The sequence below is a fragment of the Rutidosis leptorrhynchoides genome, chromosome 8 (assembly GCF_046630445.1).
Source record: "Rutidosis leptorrhynchoides isolate AG116_Rl617_1_P2 chromosome 8, CSIRO_AGI_Rlap_v1, whole genome shotgun sequence".
NCBI classification, from domain to species: domain Eukaryota; kingdom Viridiplantae; phylum Streptophyta; class Magnoliopsida; order Asterales; family Asteraceae; genus Rutidosis; species Rutidosis leptorrhynchoides.
Window position 1 is genome coordinate 304,297,081 of NC_092340.1, and position 23,175 is coordinate 304,320,255.

The window sequence follows — 23,175 nt, forward strand, 5'->3', positions numbered from 1 at the left end:
TGTAAGTAATTCTCTGATTGGCTCGGCCAATTCCACTGTTTCTAACGGTTCCCAATCTATTACCCTGGCACTTCAACATCCTTAGACTGAAGAATGTGTAAGTTCCTCTGATATTTTGGACAATCTATCCAATCTCTGTCAAATCTTAAATTAGGGTGTAAATCTGCCAATTGTATATTTGAATATGAAATGAATTGATGTGGTAGATTTTGTCTGTATTGGTCGTTAATCTCCTGTTCGTCTGCATTCTCAGGAGGAGCATTGTGAGCCTGGGAAGCGGATGAAGATTCACCCCTTTCAGTCTGCAAAACACATTAAACACAATTTTTGTGCATCCAAATATGCATTAGTGTTAGCAAAATCATAACTTAAAATAACCATAATGACATGTTTTAACAATATTAAACTTAAACACAATTTCATAAAATTAACAATTCTACACTTTTACAAATAAACATATATGAAAATGTATACAATGTTTCTAAGCATTCATCTTCTAAAACATGTCAAAAATAATCATTATAGCAATTAAACAAGTTTCAAATGCATTCATATCAAATTAATCAAGTTCATGCATTTTTGACTCAAAAAGTCAATAATCTTGCTCAAAAATCATGTTTAGGATCATAGTTTTGATCATTTCGCAACCTAAATATGTTACACTACTTAATTAAGCATGAACTAACAACAAAATTCGGCCATAACCCGTTTATATCAAAAAGCCCCAATTTTGCTCAAGAACACAAACTCTAGATTACTCAAAATTTGAAGTTTAAGGCTTCTAATCATGTTAAATAGCATCAATCTAGGTTATACAAGTATAATATACAAACAATTTAAGCACAATTAGACTAGAAATCATCAAAATCAAATTAGGTATAATTTTGCTCAAGAACGCTAAAAATCCGGATTAAAGAGTGTTTAGATGTAGAAATTACCGATCTCCTTGAAAAACTTCTTGGTAGGATTCTTCTCAACATGATTTTAGCAAAAAATTTGATGATTAACGGTGAAAAATCGTGATTTTGAGAGGGTTTATGGGTGTTTTTTCGCAGAAAAATGTGATTGTGTGTGTGTGGACTGGTCTGTCTCGACCAGTTAACTAGTCTGGGTTTTGGAAGCTCCGCGACTGCGGTGCCTTTTTTTTTAAACCTTTTACTTGTAAAACAATTAATTAATAAATTTTTAAAATTTTATTTCCTTTTTATTTAGGCAGAGGTTGTTTCGGTACGTTTACCTAGTCCGTCCCTCGACAAAATTTAAAATTTGTCATTTTTAAAGCGTTTGTTTTAAAAGTAAAGATTTTTGGGTTTTTTTAATGTTTTTGGCATACTTTAAATCAATAATTAAAAATAATGATAGCAAAATTTCTCGTCCCGCCCTCGGGTAAAGCAATTTCGGTTCAACGACCTAGTCTTCAACTCACGACGAATTTTAGAAATCAATTTTTTAACTTAATGAAATAAAGTAAATTTTGTTTTTAAATTCACACCAAACTTAAATTTAAAATGCATAAAATTTCATATAAATATCATTAATATATACATTACTTTTACAAAACTTATATTTAAAAATAATATAGTTATATATTAATTTTAAAAACAAGGTAAAAATAAAATAAAAATCTTTTTGGTCTTTTATCCCACTTTAATCAATCAAATATTTATAAAAATATACGTCCCTCTTTTGGGTAAAGTAATTTCGGTTATATTACCTAGTTTTACTCATGACGAATTTTTAAAATATTTTGGATTGATCGATTAAAGATATTTATACCTTATGAATAAACGGTAAATTTCGCAGTGATGAATTAAATTTTTGTATGATATCAATAATTTCAGTTTTGCATACCTAATTTTATTGAATATCAATTTAATACTTTATAGCGAACGATTCAACGTTTATTATCAAAAGGTTAAAAGCAATAAATAAAAACAAATAAAAACTATACATACTTACCTGTGAGATAGAATTCTCAGAGACCTGCTTTAGCCGACTCATAAGAGAGTCGTTTGATTTGGTTTTCCATAGCTACATAGGCGTAACCTCGAATTTTCAATAACTTTTCTTCTAAACATATGAACGGTCCTTCTCTGCATAAAGTAACGAACTCGGTATTGGAATGTGTTTGATTGTTCAAACATTTCCCTTCGTGTGACCATTTTCCGCATTTATGACATCTTTCAAGGTGTCGTAGTCTTCTTTTTGTTGCGGATTTTGATTTTCCTTTACCAAAATGTGTCTTATGATGATCTTTCCTGAGTTCTTTCCTCACTTCGTCCATTTTGCCTCTTATGAATGATACCAGTTCACTCGGGAAGATGTTATTATTACATTTAGTAATCATAGCGTGTAGTAGTAGACCATGGTTCAAATCAAAGGAATTCTTCATCTCGTAAAACCTAAAAGAAATAAAAATTCAGAATGGAGGGAGAAGACTAGTTCTTTAGGGTCTGCTAGGGAAAGACCAATCGGATTCCATTCTCGAGAACTACACGAAAACAGAACATCTAACTCTAACAGAAATTCATATTACCCTTAAAAGATTTGAATCTCCCCACACTTAGTTAGCTTTGGTATCGAAATTGTGATTAACTTCATTGTCAACTTCCATCGGACTATCTATGTAATGTTTAACTCTGTGACCATTAACTTTAAATTCAATTCTATTTGAATTTATTTACTCTATTGTTCCGTATGGGAAAACTCTTTTGACTATGAATGGTCCAGACCATCTTGATTTCAATTTTTCAGGAAATAGCTTGAATCTTGAATTGAAAAGAAGAACTCTGTCTCCTTCCTTAAATTCTTTTGAACTTCTGATTCTTTTATCATGTCATTTCTTCGTTCTTTCCTTATAGATTAACGAATTCTCATATGCATCATGTCTTAATTCTTCTAATTCGTTTACTTGACTTAACCGTAGACGTCCGGCTTCATGCAAATCAAGATTACATATCTTCAAAGTCCAAAATGCTTTGTGCTCAATTTTTACTGTAAGGTGACATGCTTTTCCATAAACGACTTTAAAAGGTGTGGTTCCAATTGGAGTTTTCTCTAGAATACATTTTAAAGCTCGGTTGGTATTTTCAACTTGTCCACTTGTTTGTGGATGATAAGCGGTTGAGATTTTATGAGTTACTCCATATCTTTTGAGAACTTTCTCAAGTTGATTATTACAAAAATGAGTACCCCGATCACTTATTAAAGCTTTCGGTGTTTCGAACCTTGCAAAAAGACGTTTTAAAAAGTTAACTACAACTCGTGCATCGTTAGTTGGGAGAGCTTGTGCTTCCGCCCATTTAGATACATAATCAATGACAACGAGAATGTAGAGATTATTATGAGATTTTGGAAATGGACCCATAAAGTCAATACCCCAAACGTCAAATACTTCACATACTTGAATGACATTTTGTGGAATTTCATCGCGTTGACTTATTTTTCTGGCCCTTTGACAAGCATCACATGATTTACAAAGAAGGTGTGCGTCTTTAAAAATTGTAGGCCAATAGAATCCAGTGTCGTAGACTTTTCTTACTGTGAGTTGAGGCCCATAATGCCCTCCTGTTGGTCCTGTGTGGCAATGGTTTAAGATTTGACTAGCTTCATCTCCAAATACGTATCGGCGTATTATTCCATCAGAACAACTTTTAAATAAATGTGGATATTCCCAAAAATAGTGTTTTATATCACTAAAGAATTTCTTTAGTTTTTGGTACGACAACCCTTTTTCAAGGAATCCACATACTAAGTAGTTTGCATAGTCTGCAAACCATGTAAATTCATTATAATTGATCTTCAATAGATATTCATCACGAAAGTTATCTTGTATGGCCGATTCATTTAGAACTTCTAATTCAGGGTTTTCAAGGCGAGAAAGATGATCAGCTGCGAGATTTTCTGCTCCCTTTTTGTCTCAGATTTCAATATCGAACTCTTGTAAGAGTAAGATCCAACGGATTAATCGTGGTTTGGCATCTTGTTTTGAAAATAGGTATCTAAGAGCAGAATGGTCGGTATAGACCACCGTTTTAGCTAGAACGAGATATGAACGAAATTTGTCAAAAGCAAAGACAATAGCAAGGAGTTATTTTTCAGTAGTTGTGTAATTCGTTTGTGCTCCTTGTAACGTCATACTAGCGTAATAAATAGGTTGAAATCGTTTTTCAATCCTTTGTCCTAAAATGGCTCCCATTGCAAAATCACTTGCATCGCACATGAGTTCAAATGGTAGATTCCAATTTGGAGTTATCATGCTCGGCGCATTAGTGAGTTTTTCTTTAAGAATATTAAAAGATTTCATACATTCATCTGAAAAGATGAATGGAGCATCCTTTTCTAGGAGTTTATTCATAGGAGTGGCAATTTTAGAAAAATCTTTTATGAAATGTCGGTAAAAACTGGCTGCCCTAGAAAACTCCTAACTCCTCTAACATTGCTGGGATGTGGAAGTTTAGCAATTACATCTACTTTAGCTCTATCCACTTCAATTCCTTCATTTGAAATTTTATGACCAAGAACGATGCCTTCTTTAACCATGAAATGGCATTTATCCCAATTAAGAACTAGATTTGATTGCTCGCATCTAATAAGCATTCGTTCAAGATTAACTAGACATGTTTCAAAAGTATCACCGAAGACTGAAAAGTCATCCATGAAAACTTTCATGCATTCTTCTATCATGTCGTGAAAAATCGCCATCATGCACCTTTGAAAGGTTACAGGGGCGATGCAAAGTCCAAATGGCATGCATTTATAAGCAAAAGTATCATAAGGGCACGTGAACATAGTTTTCTCTTGGTCCTCGGGTGCGATTGGAATTTGAAAGTATCCAGAGAAACCGTCAAGAAAACAATAGTAACTGTTCCCAGCTAACCTTTCCAACATTTGATCAATGAAAGGTAAGGGAAAGTGATCTTTTCTGGTGGCGTCATTTAATTTTCTATAATCAATACAAACTCGCCATCCTGTTACAGTCCTAGTAGGAATAAGCTCATCTTTTTCATTTGTGATGACAGTCATGCCACCCTTCTTAGGTACACATTGAACTGTGCTTACCCATGGACTATCAGAGATTGGATAAATTAAACCTGCATCAAGCAGTTTAATAATTTCTTTCTTAACAACATTTTGCATATTAGGATTTAGTCTTCGTTGGCGTTGCACATATGTTTTATGAACTTCTTCCATAAGGATTTTATGTGTGCAATACGAAGGACTTATGCCTTTAATGTCATGAATCTTCCATGCAATAGCTGGCATATGAGCTTTTAGCACAGAAATAAGTTGAGATTTTTCATTTTTCGTGAGATTTTTCATTTTTCGTAAGAGAATACGATATTATTACAAGTAATTCAGATTCACCATGTAAATAAGCGTATTCTAAATGGTTTGGAAGTGGCTTTAACTCTAATATCGGTGGTTCTTCTATCGATGATTTGTATCGATATCTGTCTTCCTCTTTTAACATTTGAAGTTCTTCTGTTATTGGTTCGTATTCATTAGCCATAAGTGCGGCTAACGTTTCAACTTCATCAACTGGTTCAGTTCCTTCTCCTAAAGAACATTTTCCTGTTTCTTGTAATTTTGGAAATTCTTCTAACAATTCTGCATGTGAATCTATAGTTTGAATATAATAACATGTATCATCTGCAGATTGCGGTTGTTCATGGCTCTATCAACAGAAAAGGTAACACTCTCGTCCTCTATACTTAGGGTCAGTTTCTTATCAAACACGTCTATTATTGATTTAGCCGTGTTTAAGAATGGTCTTCCTAAAATAAAAGGAACTCGAGAATCTTCTTCCATGTCTAGAATAACAAAGTCTACTGGGAATACTAAAGTACCAACTTTAACTAGCATGTTTTCCATTATCCCTCTAGGATATTTTACTGATCGATCGGCTAGTTGTATGCTTATTCGTGTTGGTTTCAATTCTCCAAGGTCTAGTTTAGCGTATAGTGAATACGGCATTAAATTTATACTAGCACCTAAATCTGCCAATGCTTCTATTGAACTAAGACTACCCAGAAAACATGGAATTGTGAAACTTCCTGGATCAGAGAGTTTTTCTTGTAGCTTATTCAATAGCACTGCAGAACAATTAGCATTCATTGTAACAGCCAAGAGTTCTTCTATTTTCTTTCTATTTGTGATTAGATCTTTCAGGAATTTAGCGTATCTTGGCATTCCTGAAATCACATCAATGAAAGGAAGATTAACATTTATTTGTTTAAACATATCCAAGAATTTGGATTGCTCGGCTTCAAGTCTTTCTTTTCTCATTTTACTTGGGTAAGGAAGTGGTGGTTGGTATGGTTTAACAAAAGGCTTTGCCTTAACTGTGTTATCTTCATTAACCTTTTCAACTACCGGTTCTATTTCCTTCTCTTGATTAGGCTGTGATGTCTGTGTAGTAGGAATAGAGTCATCAGAAATTACAGGTATTTCAGGTGGTTTAAGTGTAATACCACTTCTTGTGGTAATGGCTTTAGCTGTTTCATTTCGAGGGTTAGCATTTGTATCGCTAGGTAGACTCCACGGTTTTCTTTCACCTATCAACCTTGCTAGTTTGCTCACTTCTTATTCCAGATTTTGAATAGAAGCTTGTTGATTTCTAAATGCTTGAGCATTTTGTTCATTGGTTTGTTTCTGAGATGTGAAAAATTGCGTTTGAGATTCAACTAGCTTCGACATCATATCTTCTAAATTTGGCTTTTTATCATCGGTTTGTGGTGGTTTATTTGGAAAAATAGGTCTTTACTGGTTGTAAGTATTGTTAGATACTTGTTGATTGCTAGGACCTTGTTGGTTGTTGTATGGAACATTTCGGTTATAATTCTGATTTTGATTGTAGTTTGGTCTTGGCGGTTGATAATTATTCTGATAATTATTTCCAGGCCTTTGGTTCATGTATGAAACATTCTCTCTTTGTTCCATTGTTTGTTCAATACTGAGACAATCTTTTGTCGAATGTGGTCCTCCACACTGCTCACAACTAATTCGTATTACGTGAATATCTTTAGTCATCTTTTCCATTCGTCTCTTGAAAGCATCTAACTTTGCGGAAATGGAATCAAAGTCATGGCTAGAATCGGCTTTAGCCACTTTAGATGATCTAACGATGTCTTTTTCTTGATGCCACTCATGTGAGTGGGAGGCTGTGTTATCAATAATTTTGTACGCTTCAGTTGCGATTTTCTTCATAATGGAACCACCAGCTGCTATATCGATGTCTTTTCGTGTAGTAATGTCGCATCCTTGGTAGAATATTTGTACTATTTGATAAGTGTTTAAACCATATTGAGGATATCCTCTCAACAACTTTTCGAATCTTGTCCACGCCTCATATAGATTTTCATTTGGCTTCTGCGTGAACGTAACAATTTCTCCTTGAAGTCTCACGGCTTTAGATGCCGGAAAGAATCTTTTAAGAAATTTTTCAACTAAAACATCCCATGTATCAATCGCCCCTTCAGGTAACGATTCTAACCAATCTTTGGCTTCTCTCTTTAAAGTCCAGGGAAATAACATGAGATAGATCTGTTCATCCTCAACTTCTCTGATTTTAAAAAAAGTACAGATCCTATTAAAGGTATGAAGATGTTCGTTTGGATCTTCCTTCGGCGTACCACTAAATTGCCACTGATTAGTTACCATGTGTAGGATTTGTCCTTTAATTTCATAATCTGGCGCATTAATATCTAGTTGAGTAATGGCATGACCTTGGCCAGTGCGTGTAGCTCTCATTCGATCTTCCATACTTACAGGTTCTTGATTTTCCATGATTGAATTTGTTGAATCTGAATCACTAGAGGATTCTGATTTAATGGTTTCTTCCTCGACAATCTCTGGTTGTATGATTTGTGATTCAGGAGGAATGATTAGTGGTTCAGGATCTCTGAATTGTCCTTGAATATCCTCCGGGTTCTCAATTGTGAGGTTAGGTTCAAAAAATGGATTATCGGAAATTTGAATTAGAGTACTTGGTCGACTAGATGATGATTCTAAAGAAAAATAAATGGCGACAATATTGGCTAGATGTCTTGATCGAGTTACAGGAGGTGAACGTATGAAAGGTGGTGAACGTTTTGCTCGGTGCATTCACTGAATATCCTATTAGTTATAAAAATAAAAAATTATATAACTTATCAAATTAATAGACTTTTGTGATTTTGCCCACGTTTCGAATAGCCAATAGATGCAGCATGTAGCCAGGACCCTTTAAATCGAAAGCCCACAACTCGCCACTAACAAATCCAACTATTACTACGAACCAGAAAATTTTGGATGCCTATCAATTTAACCACTTAAAATAATTTATTTTTTTCGAAATTTTGAAGAAGATATAGAAAATTCTATGTCCTAAAAACTAGAGCGTAGAAATGAGAAAGAAAAAGAGTGCGTCGAAAAACGTCGAAAAATAAAAGGTCGAAAAATAATAATAAGAAAGTAAAGCGTCGAAACTTAAAAGTCTAAAAACTAAATATTAAAAGTTGTGTCTAAAGGAATTAAAGCTTAAAAGGAATTCTATATCCAAAACGGCAATAACTTAATAGGCACTAAAATCTATTAAATATTAAAGCGATAAGTGACGTCGTAAAATTCTAAAGCGTCTAAATCTTAATCTAAAGAAAAAACGCTTAAGAAATTTTACGGCAAAGCCTAGAAATCTAGAAATATAAAATAACTACGGCAAAAACTAAGTTTAAAACTAATTACGAACGATAAATATACAAATTACGAATTATATGATTAAAATATACAATTTAAAAAAAGAGACAAAAAATGATAAAATTACTTATTTTTATAAAAATATTATTTTTATATTATTATTTTATAAAATTATTAATTTATATAATTAATAATAATAATAACACTTAATATTACTAAATATAAATTAAAACTAAACTTTAAAACTAATTAATTAATTACAACCCTAATTAGGTTAAATATTAATAATAATTAATTTAAAATCTAACCCGTAATAAATGCTGTACCAGGTTTGGGCATGTCAGACAGCTCCGCGACTGCAGATTTTTGCTGCCCAAAGATCTCCGCGACTGCGGAGTGATGCAGGTTCAAATTACTTGCAGTTTCAAAAATAGTTCGGCAGTTTCAATTTATTTTTTTATTTTTTTTACTCTTTTTAATTTATAGAAAATATAATATATCTTAACTAAAACTAAAAAAGAAATTACTTATTAGTTTTTATAACTCTTAATAAAAAAAATGAACTTTTTAATTTAAACACTTAAAAATATAGATATATATTTTTCTTTTCTTTTTTATGTTTTTATATTTTAAAACTTATATAAAATATATTTTTATAAAAATATATTTAAAACTTAACAAAAATCCCTTTTTTTATATATAGCGCTTCGCTTCGGTGTTGATGAAGTCCCCGGCAGCGGCGCCAAAAATACTTGATGTGTGCGAGGTGTAGTACTAAATAGATTATATTTTACTACGAATTACTATTAAATACGATACAATTTACACAAGTTATTTATTTATTTATTGAATGGATATACCTAAACCTTGCTACAACACTTATAGGCAGTGTACCTAATCGTAGAGTAGTGTAGTTTTTAGTAAGTCAGGTTCGTTCCACAGGGAGCTAGCTGAGTCTAACGCTATATTTATTTTAAACTATATTTGTATAAAAATATATATATATAAGTAATATAATTATTGTTAAAAAAAGGGAGTTTTACTGTTTAGTGACCGGTTTGTCGATTTTAAGTCTTAAGTCACAATTAAAACCTAATGTAAAATATTAAATGTAAATACAACTTAATTTAAAGTGTAAAGTAAATGATGATAAATAAAAGTGCGAATAAATAAAAGTGCGATAAATAAAATGACGGTAAATAAAAGTGCGATGATATATAAAATAAAGGAATTATGCTTATTTAAACTTCCGTAATCATGATGTTTGACGTGTTGATTTTAGTTTATTACCAAGGGTTAATTGTCCTTTGTCCTGGATCATTTGATACGTCCATCTGGTTTTTGTTCATAATGGTCCATCAGTCATAAATATAAAGTGCGAGTGTCCTCGTCAAATTAACTTTATACCCGAAGTCAAATATTCCAACTAATTGGGGATTTAAACTGTAATAAGGTCTTAATTCTTTGTTAATGATCACACCAGGATATCAACTGCGTGTAACCCAAGGTTTTAATACGTTGTTAAAAATTACACCAAGTGTCCTTGTATGTAATCCACCCCTGTTTTAATGAGTCCATTGACTATTAATCCATCCCCATGTCGGGTCAAATGAATGATTATTAGTATTTATAAATATCCCGCTCATCGTGTCCGATCGAATGTATGTGGTTATTTATAATTACCTCAAATTGTAAATCTCTATATTAAATTAACGAACTATCATTCAGTTAAACAAATATAAAGCCCATAGTCCAATTTCCACAAGTGTCGGTCTTTTGTCCAAACCCCAATTATGGTCCAAAACCCAATAACCCAATCTTAATATTTAGTCCAACATCACGATTACTTCGACTTAAATAAACATAATAATAACTTAGCTACGAGACATTAATTTAAAAAGGTTGAACATAACTTATAATGAGTATTAATCGCGTAGTGTTACACGGACAGAGTTTCGACTTACAACTTTAAAACATTCACTACCATAACCTTATTATTATTACACTTAAATTAAAATTAAAATTAAAATTATATATATATATATATATATATATATATATATATATATATATATATATATTACGTAGATAGAAAGAAAGAAAAAGGGATGATTGAATCGAGCAGAATGCGCTGGCTTTTATAGGCCCATTTTGCACTGTGCAGCTCTGCGATTGCGGTGTTTCTCTTCCTCACAGCTCCACAGTCGCGGAGCTTTGGATTCCAGCTCCTTTGTTGATTTAAAACGTGAGCTGCTAATTATTTTATAATATAATATATATATATATATATATATATATATATATATATATATATATATATATATATATATATATATATATATATATATATATATATAATAAATTAAATATTATATTATATTCTTGTGAATAATTAACTTGTAATTTCAGGTCCGTTGAGTCGTACGTTGATAGTTGGTTCATGTCTTGGTTCCGAATTTTTGAACGCCTTTTCGTATAATTTAATATCTTGTACTTTGCGTTTTGCGGCTTGTACTCTTGTAATTTTGAGACGTTTCTCATCAATAAATTTGAAATCACTTGGATTGTACTTTGTACTTTTTAGCTTTTTGGTCGTTTGCGTCTTCAAATCGTCGAATCTGTCTTTTGTCTTCACCTTTTATTATTTAAATGAATATCACTTGTAAATAGAACAATTGCAACTAAAAGCTTGTCTTTCTCGAAGGATAATGCTATGAAATATATGTTCATTTTTAGCATTATCAAAAACATTCTTATTGTTAGCCATGACGACCTCGATCAGATTTCGGGACGAAATTTCTTTAACGCGTAGGTACTGTGACGACCCAGAAAATTTTGAATAATTTTAAATCAAACTCTCGATACGATTTAATATTTTGACATGATACGAAAAGTCTGTTAGGTTGACTCTAAAAATTTTTTAACTTTTTCATATATGCAATTATCCTTCGACCGTTTCTGATGATTCACGAACAACTAATTGTAAATAGATATGTGTGTGTATATATATAAATAATAATTGAAAATATAATTTTAAATATTATATGTTGTTGTTATTAAAGTAATTATTAAATATTAAATAATTGTAATACTCGTTTGATGTTTCGTTTGATATTAAACAAGCTAAAATTCAAACTTATATGATTTAAAATAAACGGTGATTCGAAAATAAGTTATATAAATTATAGACTTATTAGAAATGTATTTGGGATCTAATTATTAAATGTTAACGCTTTTTATATTTTACCCATGATCGAGCGCGGACAGTTGATTTAATTTTTTTCATAATTTTAATGAACAATTTTATACATAATGACCGAAATAAATAAAGACGTTTAATATAAAAATTTGGGATTTTTCGGTGAACTTTTATCCGCCACTGATTATCAATAGAGCACGAATGTCAGTCCGTGAATGAAATAGTAGATGACAGCTAATATATTCACACGTTTCATTTGATTGAATTATTATAATATTATTCTATTTATTATTACTATTTTTTATTTGTGTTGATTGAAACAATCAAATGTTAAATATGAATTATTGTAGTCTGTTACCTGTCTAATTTACCTCTCCACTTTAGGAATCATACACCACACATTTATTAATCCGTGAAATGTGATTATCAATCAAAATACTGTTTATGTTTCTTTACCCTTTAACTAAATAATATCTATATAAGCATATACATACATAGATATAATTCACCACCTCCCTAACCATTTCTTCTTTCTTCCTTGTCATAAATTGCTGCTGTTGCAGCCTCTGACCTCCGCCACCATCCTTCTCAACCATAACTGTCACCTTTTGAACCATTACATCACCACCATTACCACAACAGCCCAAACTAATCGCTTATGTTTCTTTCTGCTCGGACACCAAGAACACCTCCTGCTACTTCTTGTTTTCTATTTCTTCTTCTTTCTTCTTCGTAACAGCCAATAGAGCGGCCATGTAACACCATCCTTGTCACTATTTATTCTTTAATTCTGGTAAAAACCCACAACCGAAACCCACAACCCGACCAAACAACCATCGTGATGCAACTTTTCTTTGATTATGTTTAAACCAAAAACAAACTGCAACCACTATTCTTTTCTGTTTTACTTTGATTAGAGACACAACTCAAACAAGCGTGATGCTACTCTCTTCTCCTGCCGTTTCTATTGTTTGACGAACCACCACCTTCATTCTTGTAAACCACCACAACTACCACCAATGACTACCAAAATCAAAACCCATTTTATTTGAAGCCGCCAACTACAATCTCCTTTTGCAGCTACTGCTATTGTTCGATTCAATCTCCACCATGGTCACCCTCAAACACCAAACCACCCTACTTGCTGCTTATTTTTTTTCCTGTTTCTTTTTCAAGTGAACACCGAAACCAATCCAACAAAAACTCATCCTCATCTTGTTGCTAATATCGATCGCCACCCTTTTCTATTTCTTTTACAAATGCTTTTGTTCTTAACTTCTATTCAGTACCCAAACAAATAACCCAGCTTCTACAGCTGCAAACATGCTGCTAACTATTCTGTTTATCCGTTTCTTCATCAACAAACGAAACCATTTGAGCTGCTATTCATATTTCTATTATTTCTGTTTTTCTATCATGATCTTGAACATAAACAACCACCTCCATCAAACCTTATTGCTGCTACTTTTAATTCTTCTATTTCTGTTTAATCAAACACAAAAAACAACCACCATCACCCTAATACCACCCTCATCAAACCCTACATATGTCACCAAACACCCTTCAGGCCTGCAACTAATATTTCCATCTTTCTGTTTCATATTAAAACCGCTGCATCATTTCTATTTTACTATCACTAGAAACCCATCTGTTAACAATTCCTGTTACCATCGAAATCCCTCTCATGAACTAACCTGCAATTCGTTGTTGCTGTGCTACAGCAGCTATTCAATTTTTTTTTCTTCTTTCTTCATGTTTAAGGAATAAAACGTGATTATAGGTGATCATGATTTTATGTTCATGATAAGATTAACAATGATGAGGAATGGAATGATGATGTAAAAATCTTATGCCTGAGACTTTAATCATCGAGAAAAGCTGTAAAAGAAAACATGTCGTGATCCTGGTGAACAGATGGGGAATACTAGAACACACGTGTTTCCAATTCACCCTATTTTAAAAAAAAACCGCTCAGTTATTAAAAGAACCGAACCCTTGGTTTAAATATTTCTTGGGCCGTAAATAAGATGGTGGGCTGTATGTTATAACTATTGAAGTGGGCTATTGATGGCCTGTTTGTTAAACGCTTAATTGGGCTACGACTGTTGTGACCCAACAACGCTTATGATTTAAATGATCATATGAAGCTCGACGATGATGATTGCATTCATGTGTGAACGATGATAATGATGCCATGATCGATGCATAATGATAACGAAATATGTTGATGATAATAACAATATGGTGACGAGTAATATTGATGATATGATGATGGTGATACTAGGAAAAATGTTAAGCAGGTAGTATAGGTTAAATGATTTAAAAATGCGAAATACTACAAGATTAGAATAACGGATCAATGGTTAGAGGTGTTGTGTTAAACCGAGAGGTCGCGGGTTCGAGACCAGTTTGGGCATTTTTTTTTTTGGGAAAGCCTTTTAAAACTTTTGAGGTAGTTTTCTTTTCTTATAATAATAATAATAATAATAATAATAATAATAATAATAATTATTATTATTATTATTATTATTATTATTATTATTATTATTATTATTATTATTATTATTATTATGATCTTTATTATTATTGTTAGTATTGTAATTATTATTATTACTATTATCATGCTTAGATTATAAATATTAAGACATTACTATTATTATTATTATTTTTATAAGTAGTATTAATATTATTATTAATTCTATCATTTAAGTATTATTAATATTATTACTATGAAAATAATAAAATTTATTATTAATTTCATTAATATTAGTGCTAGTATCATTATATTAGTATTATTATTGGCATAAGTATTATTATTAATATTAACATTAATATTAATATGATTATCAATACTAGTACTGTTATTATTAGAGATTATTATAATTAATAAAAGTATCATTACTTTAAATCTACCATTTTCATTAAAACTATTATTATTACTATTGTTATTATTATTATTATTATTATTAGTATTAAAATTATTATTATTACTATTATTATACTTATTCTAATATTATTATAACTATTATTTTGCAAACACAGATTATCTATAAAATATATTTAATATACATAATATAAATATATAAATACTTATATTTATCTAAAATATACAAAATGAATATATAATAAAATATATAAGTTATTGATATAAAAATCACTAATAAAAATATATAAAATTGTTCGATTATGATTATATGTTTTAATATATACACAAATGATATAGGTTCGTGAATCCGAGGCCAACCCTGCATTGTTCAGTTCTGTCGTATGCATATTTTTACTACAAAATATCATATTGTGAGTTTCATATGATCCCTTTTACTCTTTACATTTTTGGGCTGAGAATACATTCGGTGTTTTAAAACTGTTTTACAGCTGTTTTATTAAATGCCTTTGCAATCTATATTTTTGGACTAAGAATACTTGTGATGCTTTTATAAATGATTGACGAGATAGACACAAGCAAAACATTCCTTGAATGAATTATTATATAGACGAGAGGTTCTGTTGATTATTATTGAATTAGTTGGACGTTATAATTGCCACTAATTGATGTGAATATTTCCCCCTGATTATTATAGCTTGGTAACCTAAGAATTAGGAAACGGGTATGGCCCCTAATTCACGCGAATCCTAAAGGTAGCTACCGGATTTAACACCCCACCCAGAATGTTCACTAGACGGGAGAGCTAGCGGGTGTGGTGTTTAGTAGTTCGAGGTTTATATATTTATTACAGACTGAAAGTTCTGTTTATTTTGGGGATATTTATGATGCGCATTAAATGTTAAGGTCGGTTACCAAGCAAAGAAAGCAAGCAAAGCAAAGCGAATGTTATATATCGAGAGAATGATTTTTATACACAGGTTATGTGTATGATATTTTGTACACGAGATATGTGTACGGTTATAAAGAATTGTTGAAAAGTGGTTTTGTACACGAGATATGTGTACTGTATTTAAAAGAAATCGCATGTACATTACAGGTGGATATAGGATTCGGACCCATTTGTATCATGCTGTATTTAAATCTTGTGGTCTATCAAAATTTCAGAATTTTATTATTTTATGATAAACTTATGAACTCACCAACCTTTTGGTTGACACTTTAAAGCATGTTTATTCTCAGGTATTAAAGAAATCTTCCGCTGTGCATTTGCTCATTTTAGAGATATTACTTGGAGTCATTCATGACATATTTCAAAACACGTTGCATTCGAGTCGTTGAGTTCAACAAGATTATTATTGAGTCATTGATAGTTTAATATATTATGAAGTGGTATGCATGCCTGTCAACTTTCAATGTAATGAAAGTTTGTCTTTTAAAAACGAATGCAATGTTTGTAAAATGTATCATATAGAGGTCAAATACCTCGCAATGAAATCAATTATTATGTGTAACACCCCGTATTTCTAAACATGACGCTCGGGGCGTCATTTGAAGTCCAAGAATGATTATTTAATAGTTTGGATGTAATGCATTGACCACGATTGACTTTGGGATGTTTTAAAAGTGAAATTGGAGTACATCAGGTAAACTGTCGAGTTTGAGTGCAGTTTGTCGCGTTCTGGTGCGTCGCGTTCCGGGACAAACATGCTTGAAACGAGACAACTTCTGATGGTGATTTCTGTCCACTTTGTCGCGTTTGAGTGTTGTGTGTCGCGTATTGGTGTCGCGAAACGCGACAAATGTCGCTGTAATGACATTATTAACCCATTTTAATGGAATCTTTTGAGGGTGTTTTGGTAAATTCACTTATGGCCGGTTCTAGAGCCATAAGACTGATTCAAGGCTCATATTATCCTCATTTTCACTCAAAAACACTTTCACCTTCAAACCCTAGAGAGAGAGGAGAGATTTTGAAGTGTGTAATCACTAGTGTTAGTGATTATAGAAGTGTTGGAACCACTTTGGGTGTATTTTGGTTAACTAATTTTGAAATGGGTCAAAATTAGGGATAAGGTGTCATATTGGGCAAGATTGGTATTTAACGCTTATGCTTGGGTTTAATTGGCATATTAGGACCATTTTCGCTTGTGTTAGTGATTGTTGGTTAGTTTTGGCGCGCTTTGAGCTTGAAAGTGCAATTTGGGTCGAAATTGCACTAGTTGTCAATTTGGGTTGATTTGTAAATGCACCCTAATTGTGTTGTTGTATTTGTGAAATGGAATAGGTACTTTTCATTGGCGTGTTGCGGATTATTTGGTTGCATTCATCAAGACTTCGAGGTGAGTGTTAATATCCTATGTGGATATGTATGCGTAGGATGGGTGCGGGTCGGGTGAAGTGGTTCTCGGTTATAGAGCTCACTTCACATATAGGTGGATTGATGGACTTGTGTATAGGTCCAATTGGCACGGTTGTGCATTTAGTTGACCACCTTTGGCGAGGTACACGTTTGTGTATACATTATCACACGTGGTTGTGATGTGGACGATATAACCCCAATGGCGGAGGGTTTTGATGTTGAGAAGTGAATCGCGTGTAGTTCGGATTCACGATGACGCATGTAGTTTCGGTCATCTTATTGAATTGTGAAAGTGAATCTCGTGTAGTTCGGATTCACGATGACGTGTGTAGTTCGGTCATCTTGTTGAGGTAGTGATCTCGTGTAGTTCGGATTCACTAAGGCTCATATAGTTCGGCCAACCTCGATGTTGTTGTGTTATTGAAGATAGTAGTCTCGTGTGGATGCGAATTTACTAAGGCTCATGTAGTTCGGCCAATCTTCATTGTGGTAATTGGTTTTCGGTATTGGGTTAAGGGATATATATATATATATATATATATATATATATATATATATATATATATATATATATATATATATATATATATATATTCTTGTATTGTCGTGATATAGCTAACCCTCCCGGTGTGGCTTCTTGGCGTTGTTCACATCGTCGTTGGTGAACTTATGTTTATTGATGCATATTTAGCTTGTTGCTTAGTGATCGTACGGTATGCTTAGACTAGCTTGCCTTTACTCTTGGATGTTTCGGTATGCGGTATTTGATTATTTTTGTGGCATGGCCATCTTATGCATATATATGTATGTAGTATATTTTCACTCACTAAGCGTTAGCTTACCCTCTCGTTGTTGATTTTTTTATAGGTTCGCAAGCTTGGCGGCTCGGGTAAGCTTGGGAATTAGAGATCTTGGCTAGGTTGCTTTAGAAGATCTTGCTTTTGGACTCGATTAGGATTTGGGTTGCGTAGTCCCAAATCACCATGCTCGGTTTTGTGTAAACGTAACTAGTCAGGTCATAATGATTATAACCGGTTTACGATTTAATTAATGAACCATTGTATTAGGGAGTTTAAATTATTAATGTATGTTTTAAGTTCGTTGAACTTACTTTGGTAACAAATATGTTTTGGAACTTGTGTAATGGGACCTAAGGTATTATTTAACGCGTATTAAAAGGAAAAATTTTTATGGGCCGGTTTTAATACGGGTTGGGTTGTTTCAAGTGGTATCAGAGCATGGTCTAAGGGATTTAGGTGACTTGAGATAGGTGCCTAGACTTAGACTTTTGTGTGTGCTTATTTGTTGCGGGACTTGTAGGATTACGGGTCGGAATAGGTTATAGTTAGTGCCTTGTTTGTAGGTGGACTAACGTTTATATTAGTAATGCGGATATTATTAATATATTAATTGTGTTGTGATAATAATTCTCGCGTATGTGCATATCGCGTAGAATTTTGTTTGTGTTTGTTTATATCATCGAGCGAGGCGGTCGTTGTAATAACGAGTTGATACGGCGTGTGTGCGTAATAAGGACTTGCAAACCTTATTACGGGTGCAAATCGTGTCTAGCAAGTGATGTACGACGAGTGTTTAGCAAGATGGGGGTGGTATTGTGTGTGTGCTTTATACGTTCGTGATCTAATCGCTTTGCATTCCTTAGAATGGCGACGGGAAACAGGATCGAGACGAACGATTTGGAGTTTAACACTAGAGTTGCGGCAGCCGTTGCGGAGCAAATGAGTGCGTTTCGAGAAGAAATGGATAGGAAGTATTTCGAATCTCGGAGTAGTGGTGAAATGGAGCATTGTCTTAAGAGCTTCATGAGGACTAAACCCCCGATGTATGACGGAAAACCGGATCCTTTGATAAGCATAACTTGGATCTCGGATGTCGAAGGGTGTTTTCGTACTATTGAATGCCCTCCTGAGAAGAGGACAAGACTCGCTACTAGTTTGTTGCGGGGTAGGGCGAAGGATTGGTTGGATGGTAAGATTGATCTTGTCAGTGGTGAGCCGTTTATGGCTTTATCGTGGGATGAATTTAAGAAGGAATTCTTCGAGGAGTTCCGAACTTCAGCCGATTTGTCGAAAATGCGTAATGAGTTGCGAAATTTACAACAGGGTTCTATGGATTTGAATACTCTCAAGACGACCTTTATGGCGAAGGCTCGTTTTTGCCCGGAGTATTTGGGGAATGATCATTTGTTGATGCAAGATTTCTATCGGACCTTGAATGATGACTTGAAGAGTAAAATTAGCCGAGGTCAAGCGAAATCGTTTGCGGAATTATTTGACTTGGCTAGAGGTTTCGAGTAGTATTCACGATCGAAGAGGTGTGAACCTTCAAGTGAGAGAAGGGTTGTTTCGTATGGTACTCCGAGTAAGAGGACTAAGGGTCCGAGTGTGAGCATGGGTGGTACGCGGATGGGTATACCGGATTCTAGTACGTCTCGATGTTACAATTGTGGCGTGAGGGGTCACAACTCGTGGGAATGTTCGGTGCCAAAGGGTGATGGCATGGTGTGCTTCAATTGCCAAGAAGAAGGACATCGTAAGTCGGAATGTCCCAAGTTAGTGGGGACGGGTGCGGCAAGGAGACGTTAAGGTACGTTTCGTTTTAATAAATATGTCTTTTGATTATTTATTAAGTGTCGTTTGTTTTTGAGTTGTAAAATGCCTTGTGTTGTGCATATTGTTGTTATGAGTGACGTTCCTGATGGAAGTACCCTATGGTGACGTTTGATTAACGGGCGAAGGGCGTAAGACTTGGTGCAACCAAGCATTCCTTAGTATTTGGGAAATGTTTCTACCAAGCCATGGAAATGAGTTTTGGTGTTCGATTGTTAAGCGCGTGTTCGCTTGTGTGTTGGAGTTGATGAACCATGAGGTTCGACGGGTGGGATGAAACCCTTGAGATTGAGTGTTTTGAATCTCGATGTATGTTGGTAATGGAGTTTATATGACGCGACATTAGGTGCCTCTTTTATACCTACTAGCGTGGTGTTAAACTCCGATTGTGTTGCGGTTACATTGTACTTAGGGTACCGAAGTGAAACCCTTAGGTACATGAGTGATCGGGTGAAAGTTGACAAACTATAGCAATTGGATGATTGCGAGGGTATAGTTTGTGTAATCGTGGTACACTTTTCGTTTGAAGTGTTTAAGGATAGGTTAAAATCCTTCGTATGCTCAAGGTTGGAGCAAGTTATGGTGATGGGTCGTGTGAGCCCAATTGTTGGTAAAGTCTACCTTTGGTAGCATTGTACGGTTGTGCGAGTTGTGGATATGGAACGTAGTTCCAAGTTGGGGAGTTGCACTCCCGCACGAGGAGGTTTTTAGTTTGAGACTTCGGATGATACTTTTGGTAGATCCGGAAGTTTGCGTTGGGACCTAGTTTTGGTCGATTTGTGGTAAAGTACAATTTCGGTTAAATTGTACTTATGGTTTTGGATGTAAGTTACCACCGAGGTGGTAATGTGATAAATCTCGTTGAGAGATAAAGGACGTGTTTGGCGAGCAAGGTGAAATCCCTCGGTTAAGGGATGTGCGTATCGGATTTTCTTCTAGAGAATTATTGTTTTGTACCTATGTTTGATATAGGTGGTTCTTGCTCGATTGTGGGAATGGTTAGTGGTATCCGTTAGGATTCACTATGGCGTGGCAGAGCGCGATGTTACGCTACTCGTTGTTCGAGGCCAAGAGGGCGTTGATTGGTGAAGCATGACCTTCGGGGTCCGCTGACTTCATCATGGTATTGTTGATTGGTGAAGCATGACCTTCGGGGTCCGCTGACTTCATCATGGGAGTACGTGATTGGTGGAGCATGACCTTCGGGGTCCGCTGACTTCATCATAGGCGTAGTGCTATATCGGTGAAGCATGACTTTCGGGGTCCGCTGACTTCATCCGGTGTTGAGATTGGTGAAGCATGACCTTCGGGGTCCGCTGACTTCATCATGGTAGTGGATCGCGTGTGGTTTCGGATTCACGATGACGCGTGTGGTTTCGGCCATCTTATTGTGAAAGTGAATCTCGTGTAGTTCGGATTCACAAATGACTCATGTGGTTTCGGTCATGGTATTGAGGAGTGAGTCTCGTGTAGTTCGGATTCATAAATGACTCGTGTAGTTCGGTCATTCCTCTAGGATAGTGACTCTCGTGTAGTTCGGATTCACTAAGGCGCGTATAGTTCGGCCAATCCCGATTGTTGTTGAGGTGAAGGTAGTGAGTAGCGTGTGGTTTCGGATTCACTAAGGCACGTGTAGTTTTCGGCCAGCCTTCGTGTTGTGTGATCTATCGGTTGTTTTATACACCGATGGTGGGGTCGTAAGGACCATGATGTTGATCTGTTGGTTGTTTTATACACCAATGGTGGGGTCGTAAGGACCGTGTTGTGTGATCGATCGGTTATTTTATACACCGATGGTGGAGTCGTAAGGACCATGTCGCTTGATCTATTGGTTATTTTATACGCCAATGGTGGGGTCGTGAGGACCATGTTGTATGATTAGTGATGCGATAGCCGTGTTTCGCTCACATGTTGTTACGGGCGTGACGATAGTCGATTTTGTGCATCTTTTGATTAGCGTTGCCATAGTCATTTTGGGCGCTATCGATTTTAGCCGTTTGTTTATGATGGTGCGGTAGTTTCGTATTGGTCGTATTGCGCACTACAAGGGATGTTAAGTGGTAAGTGTTATCTGTAAGGATACGTTTCTATTCGGTCTTCTTCGGTTCGATGATTGACTTTATTTTGACTTGTGGTTGTTACTAGCGATGTGCTTGGTGTGGTACGCTAGGGGTTGATATCTCGGTTTAAGATTGGTTGAGTTTTTCCTGATGTGAGGGGTTGTGTGAGATTTTTAGTGCTCGAATTGTGGACTTGATAAATCGCGGGTGAGGATTTTGTTGTTAAATTTGACTCTTTGAGAAGAATTGCCTAGAGGAGTTAGAAGAATACATGGTGATTTCGTGTATTCTAAGTGATTGTTGTAGACTTCGGTTGTTGCGTGTATTGCACGGCTCGGGATGCGTGCAAGTGTGTATCTTAGTTAATGGATTAGTCCTTGGGTTAATGAGTAGTGTAATGGAAGTTGGATTGAACGTTGTTGAGAACCGTGGTGTGTCAGTTTGGATTGGTTAAGTGGCTAGGATCACGAGGACGTGATCGAATATAAGTGGGGGAGAGTTGTAACACCCCGTTTTTCTAAACATGACGCTCGGGGCGTCATTTGAAGTCCAAGAATGATTATTTAATAGTTTGAATGTAATGCATTGACCACGATTGACTTTGGGATGTTTTAAAAGTGAAATTGGAGTACATCAGGTAAACTGTCGAGTTTGAGTGCAGTTTGTCGCGTTCTGGTGCGTCGCGTTCCGTGACAAACATGCTTGAAACGAGACAACTTCTGATGGTGATTTCTGTCCACTTTGTCGCATTTGAGTGTTGTGTGTCGCGTATTGGTGTCGCGAAACGCGAGAAGGTGTCGCGAAACGCGACAAATGTCGCTGTAATGACATTATTAACCCATTTTAATGGAATCTTTTGAGGGTGTTTTGGTAAATTCACTTATGGCCGGTTCTAGAGCCATAAGACTGATTCAAGGCTCATATTATCCTCTTTTTCACTCAAAAACACTTTCACCTTCAAACCCTAGAGAGAGAGGAGAGATTTAAAGAGAGAGAGAGCTCCATTTGGAGAAGAAGAAGGTTGTTTCGGGTCAAACCTCAAGTATTAAAGTTGTTCCACTCGTCAACGGCATCATTTTAGCGGTATTGGTAAGTCTGAACTCCGAATTTCATATTTGTAATTTGATATTCAAGTTTAGGGTTTTGAGCTAGTTAGTTGTAAAACCTATTTAGGAGGTGAAATGGGTAATTGTAACTAGTTATTGTTGATGTTGGTGGATTTTGGGTTGGTTAATGATTTAACCACGTTTAAGGCTTGAAAGTAGTGTGTAATCACTAGTGTTAGTGATTATAGAAGTGTTGGAACCACTTTGGGTGTATTTTGGTTAACTAATTTTGAAATGGGTCAAAATTAGGGTTAAGGT